The sequence below is a fragment of the Phyllostomus discolor genome, chromosome 2 (assembly GCF_004126475.2).
Source record: "Phyllostomus discolor isolate MPI-MPIP mPhyDis1 chromosome 2, mPhyDis1.pri.v3, whole genome shotgun sequence".
In the NCBI taxonomy this organism is placed as follows: Eukaryota; Metazoa; Chordata; class Mammalia; order Chiroptera; family Phyllostomidae; genus Phyllostomus; species Phyllostomus discolor.
In genome coordinates this window covers 60,066,828-60,085,143 of record NC_040904.2, presented here as the reverse complement: position 1 = coordinate 60,085,143, position 18,316 = coordinate 60,066,828, and the positions used below count along the sequence as shown (strand labels likewise).

Genomic DNA, 18,316 nt, shown 5'->3' with positions numbered 1-18,316 from the left:
ATTCCTGGGTTGCAGGCCATAACCCCCAGCAACCGTACATTGATGTTTCTTTCTCTCTCTCTCTCTCTCCCCCCCCTTCCTTCCCTCCCTAAAAATAAAAATAAATAAAATCTAAAAATAATAAAATAAAATAAAATAATTTTAAAAAATATATTAATTTGTAGAAGGTTGATAATGATTTGTAGCCAATAAAGAGGAAAGCTTCAATTAAAACAAATAAATTAATAAAGACAAAGGTTAAGGTTTTGGGGTTCCTGTAAGACATTAACCAGTTTGGTACTGAACCTTGCAATCTTATTCCAGCATTTTTTTCTTTCTTTTTTCTTTTTTTGAGAAGTTAATTTAAATGACATTTTAATTTAAACCAAATTAAAAACATTTCAAAAGGAACACACAATAAAAATAATTTTATAATCGTACTAAACAGAGAAGATTACAAAATATTATTTTTCCCATAGCTGAAATATAAATGTTTAGATTCTTCTGGTTTAATAAATTACTCCAGTGACATTTAAACCTATTGCTTTCTTTTGATGTTGTATATGTAGTTTTTTTTATTGTTGTTAAGTACAGTTGTCTCCATTTTCCTGCCACCACTTTTCCCTGCCCACCTCGCCCGCCCCACCTCCCACCTTCCACCTCCCACCCTCAATCCCTCTCCCCTTTGGCTTTGTCCCTGTGTCCTTTGTGCGAGTTCCTTGATGACCCTTCCCCTGATCCCTCTCCATTATCGCCCTTCCCCCTCCCCTCTGGTTACATTTGGCAGTTTTTCCTGTCCTCTTTTGAACCAACTTTACCACTTTGGCGATCCCCTCATTAATAAATTAAGTCACTATATCTTTTTCTGAGATGTTTTTACCTTAAAAAAAAAAAAAGTATCCCTTGCCAGGAACCAGGATTCAGTAGGTCTGGGGAGGAGCCTAGAAATTTGAAATTCCTAGCAGGTGCTGCTGGCCTTGGTCCTGAGCACAATACCTGGACACAGAAAATGGCAGGTGCTTAGAAAATATTTGTGTAAACATCCACCCATGTGAGCAAATAACTGCCTTACTCCTTATACCACCTCCCTCCAATAGCTATCCTTTACAAATTTTCCTGAGTAATATGGAGGATCTAATCAGGGTGGAAATACGATTAGTAAACCTTGCTTATCACAATGACCAGTTAAATAAAAGGTTAATGAGAGGGTGAGGGAGAGGGGAGAGGGCTCACCAATAACAGCAAAATATAGTCGGTTTAGATGTCAAGGTTAAGCCACCTATTATGATTATGGTGCTCCAACCCCCACAGACACTCCGGTCTCAGAACTCTCAGCGATAACACCAGCAGCATTACCCAACCTCGTTCCCCAGTCTTAGGTGATCCTGGGCTTCAGAGAGGTGAATCTCACCTGGCTTTGCAAACGCTGTGGGGACTTCTGACGCAGGGAGTGGACTTGATATCCAGCTCCTACTGTCTTCGGGCATTCCACCTTTATGTGCCTTCTCGTATATATAATAAATGGGCAGTACACTCTCCGCTAGTAGAAAAATAAAATAATCAGTGCCTCTTATATGAACTTAGGAAGAATCATGAATGTCTACCACAATGGTTCTCAACCCTGGCAACCCATTAGGATTGGGAGCGTGAATAAAAACGAGCCTGTGTCTGGATCTCATCTCCAGAGAGTCTACTCTGAGTCCAGGTGAGACCTGAACCATAGTACTTTCAATATTGCACTACGTCCTTGGGGAAATAACCACATTGGCTGCATTGTCATTGAGGTAACTGGGACATTGTTGTTGGCTATCAACTCCTTCAATCATTCTAGCAACACATTAAGTCTAAGTGTCTGTAGTCATTTTAGGAGCTCTGCAGATTTTCAAAGACAGTAGTTTGAATTCTCTGTACCTTATAATGTTAATGTACTAAAACTGCTTTTGAGGGGAAAGTCTTAGAAACTACCAAGTAGTGTGACACATGAAGCCTGCCCATGAGGCCTGACCTCCTGCAAGCACCTGGAAATAAGGAATAATGTTCCATCTGAAGCCAAAACTTACGAAATCCACACAAAATGGATATAAGTAAGCAGCCAAGAAATTGTAACTATGATTACAAAGGTTTTAGGGGGAATTTTTTTACAAAATACTCTTATCATTAAATGATTACAGTACTTCTAAAAATAAATCACCTTGAAAAAAACAAATAAGAACATAAAACCTCCCTTTCTACACCCTCTTTCACTCCCCATCACTGTTTCTCATCCTGTACCAGGAGTCACGTGTGAGAAAGGAGTAAGGAGAACTCAGCTTGAAAGCTCAGCCACATTAGCACCTCTGCTAAGGAAGAGGAGACCTTTGTCTGACACCCACATTTATCCAGCAGGTTTCTTCCAGAGGCAAAACAATTGAGAAAGCACAGATAAAGGGAGAAACGTGCTGAGAAAACACTCTAACATATCTAACCCTCGAAAAGTGTCATTAAATGCCAACAAAAATAATGCCAAGTACATGCACCTGTTAAGAAAGGCCGGGGAAGGAGGAAAAAGAATGAGAGAACAGCTAAAATAGAGAAAACAAATGTAAACGAACCATGGCAGACTAGTAGTGGCCACCATGTGTTCGGTGCTGTGCCAGGCACTTTATAAACGCTGTTTTGTACAATTCTCAGAAGAGCCCAATGAGGTCTACATCTCTCAGATAAAGGTCTGTTTCTGTAGTGACGGCACATTCAGGGTCTTTCCCCAGTCAGCAAATTTTAGATCGTTTCCAAACCTGATGTCAGGGAAGGGAGGGCATACCCAGTTCCTGAGGCTGGATGCCACTGCGGGGATTGAGGCTGGATGCCACCACCCTGAATACCTCAAGAAATATGGAGTCCCAAGAAGGAGGGAGACTGGGCCTCTAAATGAGCCCAGGGGAAACCAACAGACCAGGAGCTGTACCCATGCTGGCCTGTGAGTGAGCAAGAAACAAATTTTTATCCATCCATCCATCCTTTCATTCAACAACCAGTTATATTGATTTGCTATGTGTTGGGCACTATTCTAAGGCCTTTTATATTCATTTAATACACAAAGCAACATTGTGCAACATGTGCTAATATGCTCCCAATTTTATAGATGAGGAAACTGATCCACAAAAAAAGATAAATAACTTCCCAACAGCACAACTATTGTTTTAAGCCACTGATTAGAAGTTCTATTTGTTACAGCAGTGAGGTTACCCTAACTAATACAATGTCAACTATGGTGATACTTTCTATTCAGACTTACTTACAGGACTAATTTTGTCAAAAAGTTTACAAAGCCCAGAATAGTGACTTCAGAGACATTAGAAGTGAAATTCAAAACATCACATTTTGGTATGACTTAGTTCAAAACATTTATGACAATGATGAGTTTATCTGAATGGTGAAAAGGGGAATAATGCATTGACTAATAACAATCTTTTGAAGGGATCTATACATTTTTATTTACAAAGTCTCATATGAAATTCGCCATCTTTTAAATAACGTGAATAAGTTCATCACTCAGTTCCTGGTGACTGTGTGTTCTCATCTGTTAAATGAAGGGTGAGGACTGATGAGCTTGGAAGCAATTCCCAGCATCCACAGTAAGCGTCAATGATAATGTCCCATGTCTGAAGCCATCTCAACATGGGAAATACAATTTAAACTAAGATTAATTGATTTCAGAAACAGTTCACATACTCAAGACCAAATCTGAGCCTCGGACCTCAGTCTTAACTCTGAGCCTGGAGCAGAAGACATGAAAAGTCTGTGTAAGAGCGGGAACATATGTATAGTCTCTGGCTCATATAAAAGGGTTGTAACTACACTTTAATTTTTCTATCTTTTTTAAAAAAGCACATACACTGTATGATTCCATAATAAATAAATTGATGCAATAAATATTTGCCTTGGATGCAAGGGTACAGTGCTGCTATATCTGATTTCTAAGAGAAAACATCAGATCAACAGAGATAATCTGACTTCCTCTCCCACCCATCATGCTCCGCTACCTTCTGTTCTCCATCCCCTGGCTGTCTCCTCTTTGGAGTCTCTGACACCCTCATTTTGCAGTCCTGTCATTTGACGCTGAAGTCACCTTTTCCTTTCAACAGCCCCTCTGCTTTATGCTTTCCCTTTTCTAACTCTGCAAAGATAAAAATCTCATTTTTCAATGAGAGCTGAGACTCCGATAAAGTGTAACTGGGAATTAGCTTAATTGGCAAAGAAAAAAGAAAATGATTGAACGAGCCAGATAACTGACTCCAGCCCAAACACAATTTTAAATCTGGCATAACTGTCATCTTCTTTCAATCTCAGAACCAAACCAAACTTATTATTTTTTAGGGTTTTCTGAAATTTAATCAAGCATTACAGTGGGGTATGTGAATGATGCTATGTATGAGAATCATTTGAAACCACCTGCACTGTCACTGGCTGGAACCTGAACTAAACCAGAACAACCTTGGATGTAAGTAGACACTGAAACCCATGCAGAACAATTCATGGTTCCACTCCATGTAGGGATAAAGCAGCAACTGCTATTAATTTTATCAAGTAGACTTACTAGTCTCTAAAAATAAATGCATTTGAGAATTTGACTTTACCTTTAAGATAAATGGATTGATGTCACAAGCTAGATACCAAATCCTCCCCTCCTCCTCCTCCTTCCTCCTCCTCCTTCCTCCTCCTCCTTCCTCCTCCTCCTTCCTCCTTCTCCTCCCCTCCCCCTCCCCTCCCCCTTCCCCTTCCTCCTCCTCTCTTTCCTTCTCCTCCTCCTTCTCCCCCTCCTCCTCCTCCTCCTCCTTCTTCTTCTTCTCTTCTTCTTCCTCCTCCTCCTCTTCCCCCATCAATTCATCAGAATGCAAGCAAGTTTCAGATGATCTCAAATGGGCTCTTGGCTTGAAATACCATCCTTAGGATGATGGTCCCAGGAATCCATATCTCCAGCCTCAATCCATTCCCAGGACCACAGACTGTTATTTATTCAGCCACCTTCCTGGCGCCTCAGTTTAGTATGTTTCAAACTTAACATGACCCAACAGAACTCTAGATGTTTGTTTGTAGCCTAACCTCCCTCACAGTCTTCCCTGTCCCAGTAAATGACTTCCTCACAATTCCATCACTAAATTAAGCAAATTATCCTTGATTGCTCTCCTTTCTCACCCCCACATCTAATCCAGCAGGCAAACCCATTGAGTCCACCTCCAAAACATACCCACTGCTCTTCAATTTCAGCATCTCCATCCTGGTCCAACCACCATCCTTTCTCACCAGGTTGCTGAAATTTCAAACTTCCTCCTTTCCACTCTTGTTCCTCCACAATCCATTTTTCTTATAGCATGCAGAGTATATTTTAGACACATAAATTGAATCATGTAACTCTTCTGTTTAATGGCTCACCTATGGTTTTCATTGTACTTAGAAAGCTTGTATCTTTGTATCCTTATTTCTAAACTCTCTGTCCTTATTTCCATGATCTGGCCTCTCAGACTTCATTTAACATGACTCTCACCTCCACCCACCACATTCTAGCTATGAAGTCTTACTTCAGTCCTGGTACAGGCCAAGCTCATTCTCACATTAGGCTTTTGCTCCAGCTACTAACCCCTCGCCTCAGCTTCGCTGACTCTTGCTGTTCAGCTTTTTGTTCCAGTGTCTCCTTCTAGACTACCCAACCTAGCATGATGGAATGCTTTGCATAGCACTGATTACATGAAAGCAGGGTTCATGTAAATGTATTTTTAACTTATCTGTTTCTCAGCTATCATTTACAGTAGTATAGGTGCTTTGTCTTTGTCTACTATTGCCTTCCCAATACCCAGAATAGTGCCTGGCCCCATATTAGGTGCTCAATAAACATCTGCCAACTGACCAAATGAAACAATCACCAGTGTAGTAAGGATTATAAAGAAAAGTGTTGGGTGCTACAGGAAAATAATGAGGGGGGTAACCTAGTTTCAGTCATGTATCGGGAACCATTTCTTTGAGAAGGTGGCATGGCAGTTAAGCAAAGATCAAAGGAGAAAAAGGAGAAAGATAGAAAAACAGGGAGTGGGGAGGTGGCAGAGATGAACACCTTTGTGTCATACAGATTTTTAGGCCTTCATCTTAGATCCTGTGATGGTTTTCTGTCTGACCCCCTACTCTCCCCTACCCGATCCTCTTCACCATACACACACATACACACCAATCCCATTAGCCTATGGTCCACACTAAATATTCCTAGGAAGTGGCCTTCATCACCCTACTTCTCCAACCAAAGACTTGAGTGGCTTCTCAGCCCAAAGCACCATCCTGTCTAAACCCCTTCAGCAGGCTTCATACCTCTCTTCTAAACTGATCTACCAGCACCTCTTCTGAAGGATACTACTTCATAAACAATGAACACACCAAAATCATTCCCTCCAGCATTTTTGCATTTGGCCCAGAAGGACCTCCTTTCTCCTCTCAGTGATTTAAGTTGTCCTCCTCCATAAAGCATCTGCCCATCACTCAGTGTATGGTCATGCTTAAGAGCTCAGAGTCTGGAGCTGGATTGTACAGTTCCACCTTTCATCTGTAGCAGGATCATGGTCAACTCACTTAGCCTCTCTGTGCTTTGTTTTCCTCACTTACAAAATGGGAATAATCATAGTATCCAAGTCATAGGGTTCTTGTGAGGATTCCATGAGTTAATATATGTAAAGTACTTAAGGCAGTGCCTGGCACATTGAAATCACTAAGAAGTGTTTACTACTGTGGTTGTTATGGCTCCATCTTCTCTGTTCTAAACTCATAGAGCTAACAGCATTGTCCATACCACAAATTTAATTTTTACTTTTATTCCAAATTGTATTTTTACTTGCTGTTCCTGAGACAACAAGCCCTGTTCCCACCCCCCACCACAGTGAGAAGATCGTTTCCTTGAAGACAGAGAAATACCATAGACTGAGTTACATGCTAGCAGCCCAGGGACTGCTGTGGTGAGTGAGACAGGGTCCTGGCCCTTGGCTTGTTCATGGCCCAGTGGGAGGAGACCAGCCTACAACCATTATTCAACTCCATGGGGTATGGAAGTGTGAGAACAAGATAGGCACAGGGGATATAGGAGCCCTGTGGATGGGCTTTCTGGAAACAATGCTCCCTGAACTGCAGTTTGAAGAAGAGTGAAAATCAAGTCTATAGTGTAGGGGGCAGAAGAGACTGTAGGCAATTCCAGCCCACACAACCTGAGTCTCCTCTTCCTGGGGTGGCAGTCAGTGAAGAACTAGTTCGATAACCAAAAAGCACTAAAAAGGATTTAAAAACTCTCCTGAAGTTTTTTTTTAAACAGGCCTAAACCAAGGTGTATGGCATGATTCACAGCAACTTATCCTAAAGTCCCTCCTCAGCCTTCCACTCCCATCTCTACAGCAGCCACTCAGAAATCTCTCCTGGCTACCTTCCCACTCTCTCTGCACAAACTCTCCTTCTGAACACCCCCAGGGGTGGCTGTTTCTACCTCCCCTCTTCTGCTCACTAAGAAGACACACTGAGCCTTTCTATGCTTCTTTCAATTCATCTTTTATTCTCAGCAGTAACACAAAGCCAGGCTCCAAGGCCTCTCTAGAAGGGGAGGAAGAGGGAGGCTGCAAAAGTTTATTTAAGTTCATCACAAATTCTCCCTAGTGAAAGCTTTGCAGGTCACCTTCTACACTCATAACCCACCCAGCATGCTTCCCCCTTCTCTCCTACTGGGTTCAGTGGGATGCTCCTCTGACATCCCTGAAGGGAGGGGAGGGGCTTGGGTGGAAGACGCTGAGGCTGCTTGTGAGGATGGGTCCTTCAGAATATTTTTCTAAAACAATGACCTTTGAACTTTCCTGAAGACTTATTATAAGACATGCATTGTTATTTCAGCCAAGTATACAGATTGTTCACACACACAAGGGAAACAAAAGCTTAATAAAATATTACTTAACCTTCACTCTCTATTTTCTATTTCATGTATGACATTTAAAAATGGTAACAATCAGCCTTGAGTGGTGTGGCTAAGTAGGTTGGGCATTGTTCCGCAAACCAAAAGGTCGCTGGTTCAATTCCTGGTCAGGGCCCATGCCCGGGTTGCGGGCCAGGTCCCCAATTAAGGGCATGTGAGAGATTCCTGATCAATCTTTCTTTCCCTTTCTTTCTCCCTCCCTTCTCCTCTTTCTAAAAATAAATAAATAAATAAATACGATTTTAAAAAATGGCAATAATCATCATCTTTTAGGGATACATATATACAAAGTATTTGCAGATGAATGCTATGAGGTCTGGAATTTGCATCAGAATAACTAAGACAGAGGTGTGAGGTACAGGTGAAACAAGATTGATCATGAGTTGGTAACTGTTGAAATTGGGTGTGGGGCACATGGCGGTTCATTATACTATTCTCTCTCAGACTTCATATATTCGATATCTTCCATAACAAAAATTTTAAAGCAAAACAAAAATGTTGGTCATGCCCCACTAAATTGATTTCACAATCCACTTATAGGCTAAGAACTACAGTTTGCAAAACACATTCTAGAAAATCTAGGAGTCAGGAAATTTGAAACTAGATGGCAGGGAAACACACCAACATCTACAGTTAATCTAATACACACAGCCTACCCCCAAACAAGGTCTGCTTCTTTTCCAGGGTTGGCTGAAGTTTGCTTCCCCTTAGGGTACAGTGCAGCTGTTTATCAGATGTCTCTCTTTGTCAAAGCTAAACCTACATGGTAGTTACTTCCATCGATCAAGATTCAAATCAGTTTCTCATGAGCTGAGATCTCCTACACATTAAAGGATTTGTGTTGGAGGCCCACAGCCACCCAGTCACATTAGAAGCAAACTAGGGGACACTGTGACCAAAGCCCCACCGAGACTCTGAGAGAGCTCAGGATGGGGCACAGGAACCTACTCATTCATGTTCCACAACCAACCAACTGGTCGCCATTTCTGGCTCCCCAGGTGTACCCTGGTGCCACCCTGGCAGTCTCTGAGGATCTCTGTGGCAACCCCATCCTCTTCTTCATTTCCAATTAGTTTATCAAAGTGAAAGTTCAGGCATTCTTTTGTTTTCTGAAGGATGTTTGTTATCTCTTAGTCACAGGATGCTCTGAACCAGCTTCGACTCTGCTTCTCCACAACGCTTGGTCACACTGTGCCTGGGGGATGCTGCAGCCACCCCTTGTGGTCAAAACCACATGTGGTTCACCAATTCTGTGCTCCCTTTAGTATGCAGCTGGGAACTTTACATAGGGCCACCACTTTGGCAAAAAAATCTCTCCATAGCTGAAGCAATTCTGGCATTAAAAAAACAGAGGCTTTTAGGTTTTGCGTTTACAATGCTGACCTTGTCAACCCACACTTCTCATGCCCAAAGCCAGTCATCTGCATAACTCAGGGTTCTGTTCTCCTATCCTGCCCACAATTTCTCCAGTTTCTGAAAGCAAATAAGCCTTATCAGTGATTTCCAAATCCTTATCACTCAAACTACCATAGCAGCCCAACTCTCAGTGGTGCCATACACTATTAGTATCTGAGAGGATAAAACAACTAATATGGCAGAGCAGGTAAAATGCACCAAAAAGCTATTAAAAACAGCCAAGGCAGTCCTGTATGGTGTCCATTTCAAGCGAATAAAAAAGGAGGTGATTGTAAGACCCAATCTAGACATTACAATGAGCTTTACCAGAAATATTGACAGTTGTGCTCATCAGTTGGTCCTCCAGGAATGCTGTTTAAAGTGTACAGATGATGTCAAGTTGCCAGCCACTTGGGATATGATCTCCATTCTGGAGGTTATCATCCTTATGAAATAAGGCAAGTTCCTGGTTGAGGAAGGGTGGGCGGTGACCACTGCCTATAACGTGGAGGGTGTGGTCTCATGTCCTATATAAACCAGACGGATGCATAGGTTGATCTGAGGCTCACTCTGCCACCCCAGCCCTCCTGGATGGCATTGGCTGGGCAGTGACAGATCTGCCTCAGGAGAGCCGTGCTGTGTGGCTCCTGACCTTGCAACTTTCGTGCCTGTTGATCTGTTAGATCCACTGAGTGAGGACTGGCATGCATCACCAGCAGCACCATTCCTGGAAGCCACAGGCAAAAAAGGTTCAAGACCAATCGTCCAAATCCTAACCAGGTTCATGAAAAAAGAGGCCCCTAAATATGCTACTGAATTATTCTCAGTTCATTTAAACAAAATTACAGAAGTGTACTCTTGATTTATAAATATAGAGACTGCCTCCTGGAAGAAATTACAACCATCCTCACTCCCATAAAGTGGACTATAAAAAGCTGTCTCTCTTCATAGCAACTTACATACAAAGATTACAGATTCCAGTGGTAACCTTTACCACATTGGGAAATACAGCAATCCATCAGGGTGCACTGGTGATCCACCTGCCTTTGAGCTGCCACCACCAGCTTTCTTGGAGAAGCCCCCATTGCAGAACCCTCATGGAGCACCAGTTCTTCCAGCTGGCTGAGAGAAGAAGAGCTGACCCACTCATGGTGACTGAGGATTCAGACTCCTCCACTCCCTGCTCCACTTTCCCCCACAAAACCACACACACTAGCAAGGTGCTTGTGCAAACTGTGACATGGCTACTACTGTTGCTCTTAAAATGGACACTAGCCAGTGTTGCCAGGGTCAGACAGTGTGCTCTAGGGTCTTTAGCCCCTGGAGGCAGGGGAGGAGGTCTTGTATAGGACTAGGCCATAGTGCAGTCCCTGAGCTTCAGGCAAACCTGCTGTCCAAGTCTCCCATCACACACCGGGCACTTGCCAAGTGCTGATGCCAGATGACTCACCCACTGGGGTGGGCACCCTTTGTGAGTATAGGGACCATCTGCATTACATACACTGCTTACACTGCCCATCCCTAACGTCCACCTCTGTCTTCTTTTCTTTTCTGGAATGAATTCACCTTTCAGAAACTGTGTCCAGAAAGTCTCAAATTAAAAGATCTACATGCAGCCTATAGAGATGATGAGGGAGTGGACCCAGTCAATCTAGAGCAGCTTCAGGAGGCTCTGTGCATATGGAACCCTTTATCGGTGTACCAAGCCCCTGGCCAGACATTCTCCTAAAGATTGGCTCCACAGTTTCAGAATTGCTTCCAGTTTCCTAGGATTCTGAGGTGCTGCTCCACACAGAGAGGCTGCTGTACTGAGTCCATGCCACCTACTTTGCACCATAAGTCTGTCAGGAGGCACTTTTGGTGAAGGCACCCTTTAAAGCTCACTTTGGGAGATATTTAACTCAGTAGCTTGCTAGAACCTCAGGGCCGAGATCCAGGACACCTTCTCCCCATTTTGTTTGGTTGGCCACATAGAGTGGCTAAAACCAAAGGAGTAAGGTTAAGAAAGGCGAGCAGAATGTAACTTATGTTTTCTGCTTTTCCTCTGCAGCTCATTTCGGAGAGCTAAGGCAGGGCCACATTTTGACTTTTGAGGGCCCTAAGAACTTTATTTTCATGGGTCTCTTCCTCCATAAAAATATTAAAATTGATATTTTACTCTTGTATTTGTATAAAGGACAAATATGTTAGCATTATACACTTAAAAGTTTTTCAACCTAAGAGTTATTATTTTTCTTCTGATTTTAAAAGAAGTTAAACATTTTATGGACCCTTAAAAACATTGTTGGCCCTGGATGCTGTGCTTGTGGAGCCTAATGCATGTCAACCTTGTTAAGAGGTGCCCATTAACTACCTGGAGATGGGTGGGTATATTAGCGGTGAGCACACCATATTGAGGAGATCGAGGTTTGCAGAAAATCCTCCACCGTGTTTCCTCCCATGTGTCCACACTGCCCTGGGCTTCCAGCTCTCAGCCATGATTACTGGATCTCCATTCACTTTGAAGGGTGGGAAAGTGTATGTGAAGGGAAGTGTCATTTCCCACACATGAGTCACCAAAATACTGTAGTAATAGAGGGTTACAGTTTCCAGTTTTAAAGGGAAATTTATTTAAGCACACTAACAGAAATACCATATCAAGAATAAATCTTGTCCTTTGCTGCAAACATTGCTGCAGATGTCCTAGCATTAGTCATAAGAAAGACCATTTTAAAAGATGTTTACAGAGCTACCTTCAGAATCTTGGGCTTCATTATCATAATATTTTTCAGCTGTTGATTGCGTATCCAGTCTTATGATCCACTGAATCACAAACAGAAAGACATAAGATTGGCAATGGCTTCTATAATATTTCACATTTGTCATTTTCAGAATTTATTACCAAGAGAAAATTTATTATAATTTTCTTTGTCCTCATAGTTCTAATTTACTTTTCCTTACCTTACTCTACTGGCCTAGGGATGGTCAGAATCTACTATGTAATCCTGAAATTTCCTGTTCTTTTCCAGAGACATTCCAGTTCACTGTAACCTGACACGGAGATGCCGTGCAGCACAGGTAGCAGCGTGTGCGTGTCCTCCGACACGACGAGGGAGCGGAACAAAACTAGAGAGCCTGAGGACTGCTTCTGATATTGTTAAAACCAAGTAAACTGAGTTATTATTGTTGGGGAGCAAAAAATAATCTTTTCTCTACCTTTCTAGGTTCTTGGCTGACAACCCCTGTAATAAAAAGATTAACAGGAGAAAAACAAATGATATTATGTGTATGGGAACCCCACAAAGATATAAGACTCAAAAGGCAGCCAGGCAATTGAAGCTAAAAAATGGGATAGGGACCTGGGGCTTCAAAGGGAGAAAGGCAATTCGCAAGAAGGTGAGAAGAGCAAATATTTGGTAAATAAATATTTGCCCTGCAGAGTAGATAAGTCTCTCAGATTAAAAAGTTATCACTGGTAATAGCTCTCTTCCTGGTATGCCAGGGAGAGGAAAAAAGCTTTTCCTGAGTCAGCTGAGTTTTGATTGCCTTCAGCTCAAAATAATCCACATGCCAAAGTGGTGCTTCTGGGGTTGGTAATTCAGAACCCCCTCATTAATTTAGCCAAGAGCGACAACTCCAGCCCTGGGCCAAATCCAGCCCACCACCTGTTTTTGTATATCCCAGGAGAGAAGAACGGTTTTTTACATTTTTAAATGATTGAAAAAAAGACAAAAAAAGAAAAAAGAAAATATTTAGTGACCTGAAAATTGTGTGAAATTTAGATTGCACTGTCCATAAATAAAATTTAATTGGATCATAAGCATACCAATTCATTTACAGATTGTCTCTGGCTGCTTTCATGCTAAAGGGTAAAGTTGAGTATTTTTGGCAGAGACCGTATGTCCTACGAAGTCTAAATTTTTTACAATCTGTCTCTTACAGAAAATGTGTTGACCCCTGTCTTCGTGTTGTTGGAGGAAATAGGATTCTTTCACAGAGTCATGGGAAAGGAATTTCAGGGACTCACACATAGCAGGATTTGGGGTACAGTAGCAAGACTCACTGGAGCAAAAACAGAGGACTGCCCCACGTGCCGGATGTGTCGTCTACCACTCAGTGGCTCAGCAAAAGAAGTCCAGCCTGAGGGGCCGCCGGGCCGCACCCAAGCCCATCAGACCCAGGGGGACCAGAGCTCAGAGATGCAGAACTTCTGTGTCTCACTTCCCTGTCTGCACATCCACCACCAAGGCTCGACGGCGCCCAGCCACGACTGGCACCGCACCTTGGTCCATGAGGCTGCTAGGAGACAACACGCCTGAGGCCTTTGTTAAGCCTTGATTGTATCTCCTTGGGTTTGGGAAAAGATAAGCTTTCTTTCAAATTCACCAATCTTCTTAATTGTGGGCTTGTGCGGGTGCCACCCCCTATCCACCACCCCCTATCCAATCCCTTTCTTGGCTAGAATCCTGCCCCCTTTATGTCACCATTTTGGCTTCTACTACTCATGCACCCAGCAAAGGAATTTCCCCTTGCTAGTTCTCCTTCCCCCCAGTAATCCAGGCTAACAGCAAGTTATTTCCCAGGGAGACAGAGAGCAGGTCTTTCCTGCTTGCTCAGAATTAACCATCCCTTTCATGGAGGATGCTGGAGGATGTGGCTGTCCCTTGGGGTGTCTAGGAAGCTGTCATCTTCCAATTTAATTAAGCTTAGTCAGCTTTCTCCCTTCTCTTTTGTTAATACCCAACTAGCTGCCTATGCTAACTTTAGAATATAAGAATTTCTACACAGGATCAGAGCCACAAAGTTTCTTCTACTAATCACATTACAGGAACTCTTACCAGGAATAACATTGCTAGTTAACCTCTGTTGACCTCCGACTATGTGCTGGACCCTGTGTTACATGTTTTTATCCATTATTGGACTTAATCTTCACAACAACCCAGTGAAATAGACAATGACATGACATCTGTTTTATACACAAGAAATATGAAACTCAATGAGATTAATGAATTTGCTTAAAGTTACTCATAGCAAATGCTCTAACTGGGATTCAAACTCAAGACCATCTAATGCCAAAGTTCATACCCAAAACTATGGTGTTACTCATCCACATGCCCTAAGCTTTTCTTGGTGTTATGGTTGCCATGAGTACTACTTTGAAGTAAAGATTTGTATAAAACTTACTAAGCATTGTGTAAAGTGCAGCTCCCTTTTATTTGTCCCAATTTGCACCTTTCCTAATTTTACAAGATCTTTGGGTCTGGTAAATTGCTCTTGGTGAGTCTGTTTATCCAGCCAGTCTGTTCTATTTTATGGATTGGAGTTTCATCTGCCTCTAAGCTTTTCTTGGAGGGAAGGGGTTGTCTCTGATCTCTGCATATCAAAGTCTCCTCTATTCTTTTGTCTTTTTAAAGATTTTATTTATTTTATTTTTTAGAGAGGTGAAGGGAGAGAGAGGGGGAGAGAAACATCAATGTGTGGTTGTCTCTCCTGCACCCCCTACTGGGGACCTGGCCTGCAAAGCCGGCATGTGTCCTAGACAGAGAATCGAACTGGTGACCCTTTGATTAGAAGGCTGGCACTCAACCACTGAGCCACACCAGCCAGGCTGTTTTATTTCTTTTAATGCAATGACCAAAATATATGATATTCCAAGGTTTGACAAACTGTCAAAATAGTGTTTATTTTCATTTCCCATGTCTTTCTTAGTGATTCCTTGCATTCCATTGCTGTTTTATTTCATTGTCTTGAGGCCACAGAAGCAAAATATGTCAGTGTTTTCAGCTTATAGTGACTTTACAATCATTTTCTGGGATCCCAACTTTATTTACCAAGAGCTAAGAATCTTCTTATGTTGCTCACATTAGTTTTATCAGAATAGTTTAAATATCATTTTCTTTCATTGTTCAAAAATTCTAGTTCTCATTCTAAAGGGAGAGGTGTGTGTGTGTATGTGTGTGTGTGTGTGTGTGTGTGTGTGTGTGTGTCCTGAGGAGGGCTGCCCAGTGAGGCAGAAGGCCTACATTCTTTTACAGGAACTGGAGCTTCCAAACATCTCCTCAAGAATACCAGATGCAATATAATCCCTGAATTGGAAGTCAGCAGACTGTTCCCATGACTCATGACTCCAGATACATCTTTTAACAATAAGGTCTTCGCTTCACAGAGAGGGTGGTATCTATCACCCCAGCAATGTGCATAAAGCAGATCTTTTTTAAAGACTCCTATTTATTCCAAAGAATAGAAACAATATTTTGCTTCAGATATATTTTATCCAGCTTTCTTAAATCTATTTTCCAAAACATACATTTCTGCCAAGTTTCTAGGTAAATTTTTATGTAAGCATTTTTTGAATGCCTCAGCATAACTGCCAGTTGGTAGTAGGGGTCTGACCCTGATACAGCTCCTGACAGGGCATTTTTAGGTCCCTGTCAGTTTCACAAGCTGTGTGATATGAGATGATGTCATTCATCAAGCTGGATGAGAAAGACTGTAATTTCTGCCTAGCAATTTATCCCCAGAATGAAAGATTCTTTCTGGGCATTCATGCAAGTTTTTAAAACTTTGCTTAAACATTTTTTATGACTTCTCTATGATATTTATGCTTATTTTGTCTAATCAGCCAGTTCTTTATGTCCTTGTACTAACTTCTCTCCATTCCTTTTTGGAAAACCTAACAAGAATTTCATCTATCCTCACTGCTCAACATATTTGCTACCCTATATTTGTTTTTTCATTTAATTTTGTTTTGTCTTTTTATAAAACCAACATCAGAATACATAAAATTGAAGCCAAGGAAATGCTTTTGTAATAAACATCCCCAAGTGTGTGGCTGGTACACACAGTTAGAACCTGGACTTGCTGAAGGCCATCTCACACATTTCTCAGGTGGTCAGAATTCCACAAACAGAGAATGCCCTACCCAGCTTTCTTAGAACTGATAAAATTTTATCAGTACAATTTCATATATTGACAACCAATGTATTCAAACTTGGTGTAGACAGTATGTCACAGAACCAGCCAACAACTTCAGAGGAGTCTCCAAAAGCACTGATTGACAATCAAAGTCTAGGGACAAAGTCAAGGGGACAGCAAGGCCAGGTTTGACCTAAAACACACCAAGGGCCCACACTGAAAAGAGGCTTGCTACCCCCCACTCAGATGGGTCCTACAGCAGATAGCCTGATACTGGTCTAAAGCTTCGTGAAAATAGGAGTATCCAGTCATGTCTGAACCTTGAGTCAAGGTAAAGAAGCCATAAACCTGGCCAAGCTGAAAAAGACAAATTAATGCTCAGTCATTTCAAAAATAATTGAGTAATGTGACTCTCTAATCTTGTAATCACTTATACCTAATATCATTCTCTGGACCTAGATAAATAATAGTATGTGGTCTTGAGCTTTCTGTGTATGAAGAATGTGCATGAAATGTCTGTGAGGGGCAAGAAAGGATGAAAAATTATGAATCCCACCATTGTATCTTTTACAGAAGATCTTTCTAACCCTTTTGCAAATTACAGAATGTTACCTATCACTTAGAGAAGCCACCCTGGATGGGGAGCTTCTAGTATATTAGGAACCCAGGTAACCAGTGACAACCTTACATTAGGAGAACAGTTTGCAGATAGCTCATGAAACAAAGAATTTCTACAATCAGCATTGGTTTCTCTCTTTATTAAAATGCAATATACACTTAAACTCTCACCTGTCTTAAAATTCTCAACCACAAGAAACCACAATAAAAAAGACAGGAAAATGAGAGTAAAAGGGCAACCTTGTGTTTTATCATGTAGTCATTCTGGTTTCTACAAACAACTGGAATGAAACAAATTGAAAATTACCTGTGTTTCTTATACATTTTCTAAGTTTCTATTTCTAATTACAAGTTTTTATATGCTCATTAACTGATTCCCAAATCAACCTCATTATTGATAATGTTATTGTATGCAGACAGGAAAATATCATCATAAATACAGAACATTTGTACCTAAAAACCTATCACATGTCAAAATACATCATCACATGTCAGTTTTGGAAATAAGAATGTTTTTGTCAAATTTCAACAACCCCTTTTTTTCCTAGTTAAAAATCTTATTTTAAAAATATTTAATACTTAACATATGTCACACAATCTGTTTATTGTTCAGTAGAGCACTTTGAGGGCAAACTCAGTATGCAGGACTCAGTGTTGTATTGCATAATCAAAATTAGTTATTTTCTTTAACAAATAACTTGAATCAAAAAATTAACTTGCTACTTTAATATAAAAAATGATTAGAGCCCTGGTTGGTATAGTTCAGTGGACTGAGTGCGGGCTGTGAGCCAAAGGGTCGCTGGTTCAATTCCCAGTCAGGGCACATGCCTGGGTTGTGGGCCAGGTCCCCAGCAGGGGGCGTACGAGAGGCAACCACACATTGATGTTTCGCTTCCTCTCTTTCTCCTTACCTTCCCCTCTCTCTAAAAATAAATGAAACAAAATCTTTTAAAAAATGTGTCAGACATATGGTGTCTCTGATTTTTGTTTAGCAAAATGCTTTCCAATAGCAATATTGCTAAAACCTCTATCAATGACTTATTTGGATAATGTCTTCATAAAATACACTTTAGAATTCTGGTCCTGGCAATGGTAGACAAGCTTATATCAGACTAATATTTCTGCAGATAAAAATAGTAAGCTTTAGAAAAATATTTTAAAAGTACCATCATAAAACATCAGAAAACAAACAAACTCTGGCAGAAACTGAAGAAAATAAAATAAGGATGAGATTCACATTGGTACAGTTTCACCCTGAAAGCATAAAGCATATGCTTTACAGAGTGGCTAAAACCCCAGTTTTTACTTTACAGAGTGGCTAAAATTCAAATGGAAAACAGCAATTTTGTTGCCTTGAAATGTCAAAGAATTAAGTTCAAAGCTGCTGTAGAAAAAAAAAAAAAAAAAACACCTGGAAATTAAAGGAGGAAATCTTGGAAAAGAGGAAGAAACACAGGAGGA

At 41.3% G+C, this 18,316-nt stretch overlaps 1 pseudogene; it reads right to left on the bottom strand.

Moving 5' to 3' along the window:
- The window catches only part of LOC114488123, a 112,638-nt pseudogene extending 102,210 nt beyond the window's left edge, over positions 1 to 10,428 (bottom strand).
- Between the last annotated feature and the right edge of the window lie 7,888 nt (positions 10,429 to 18,316).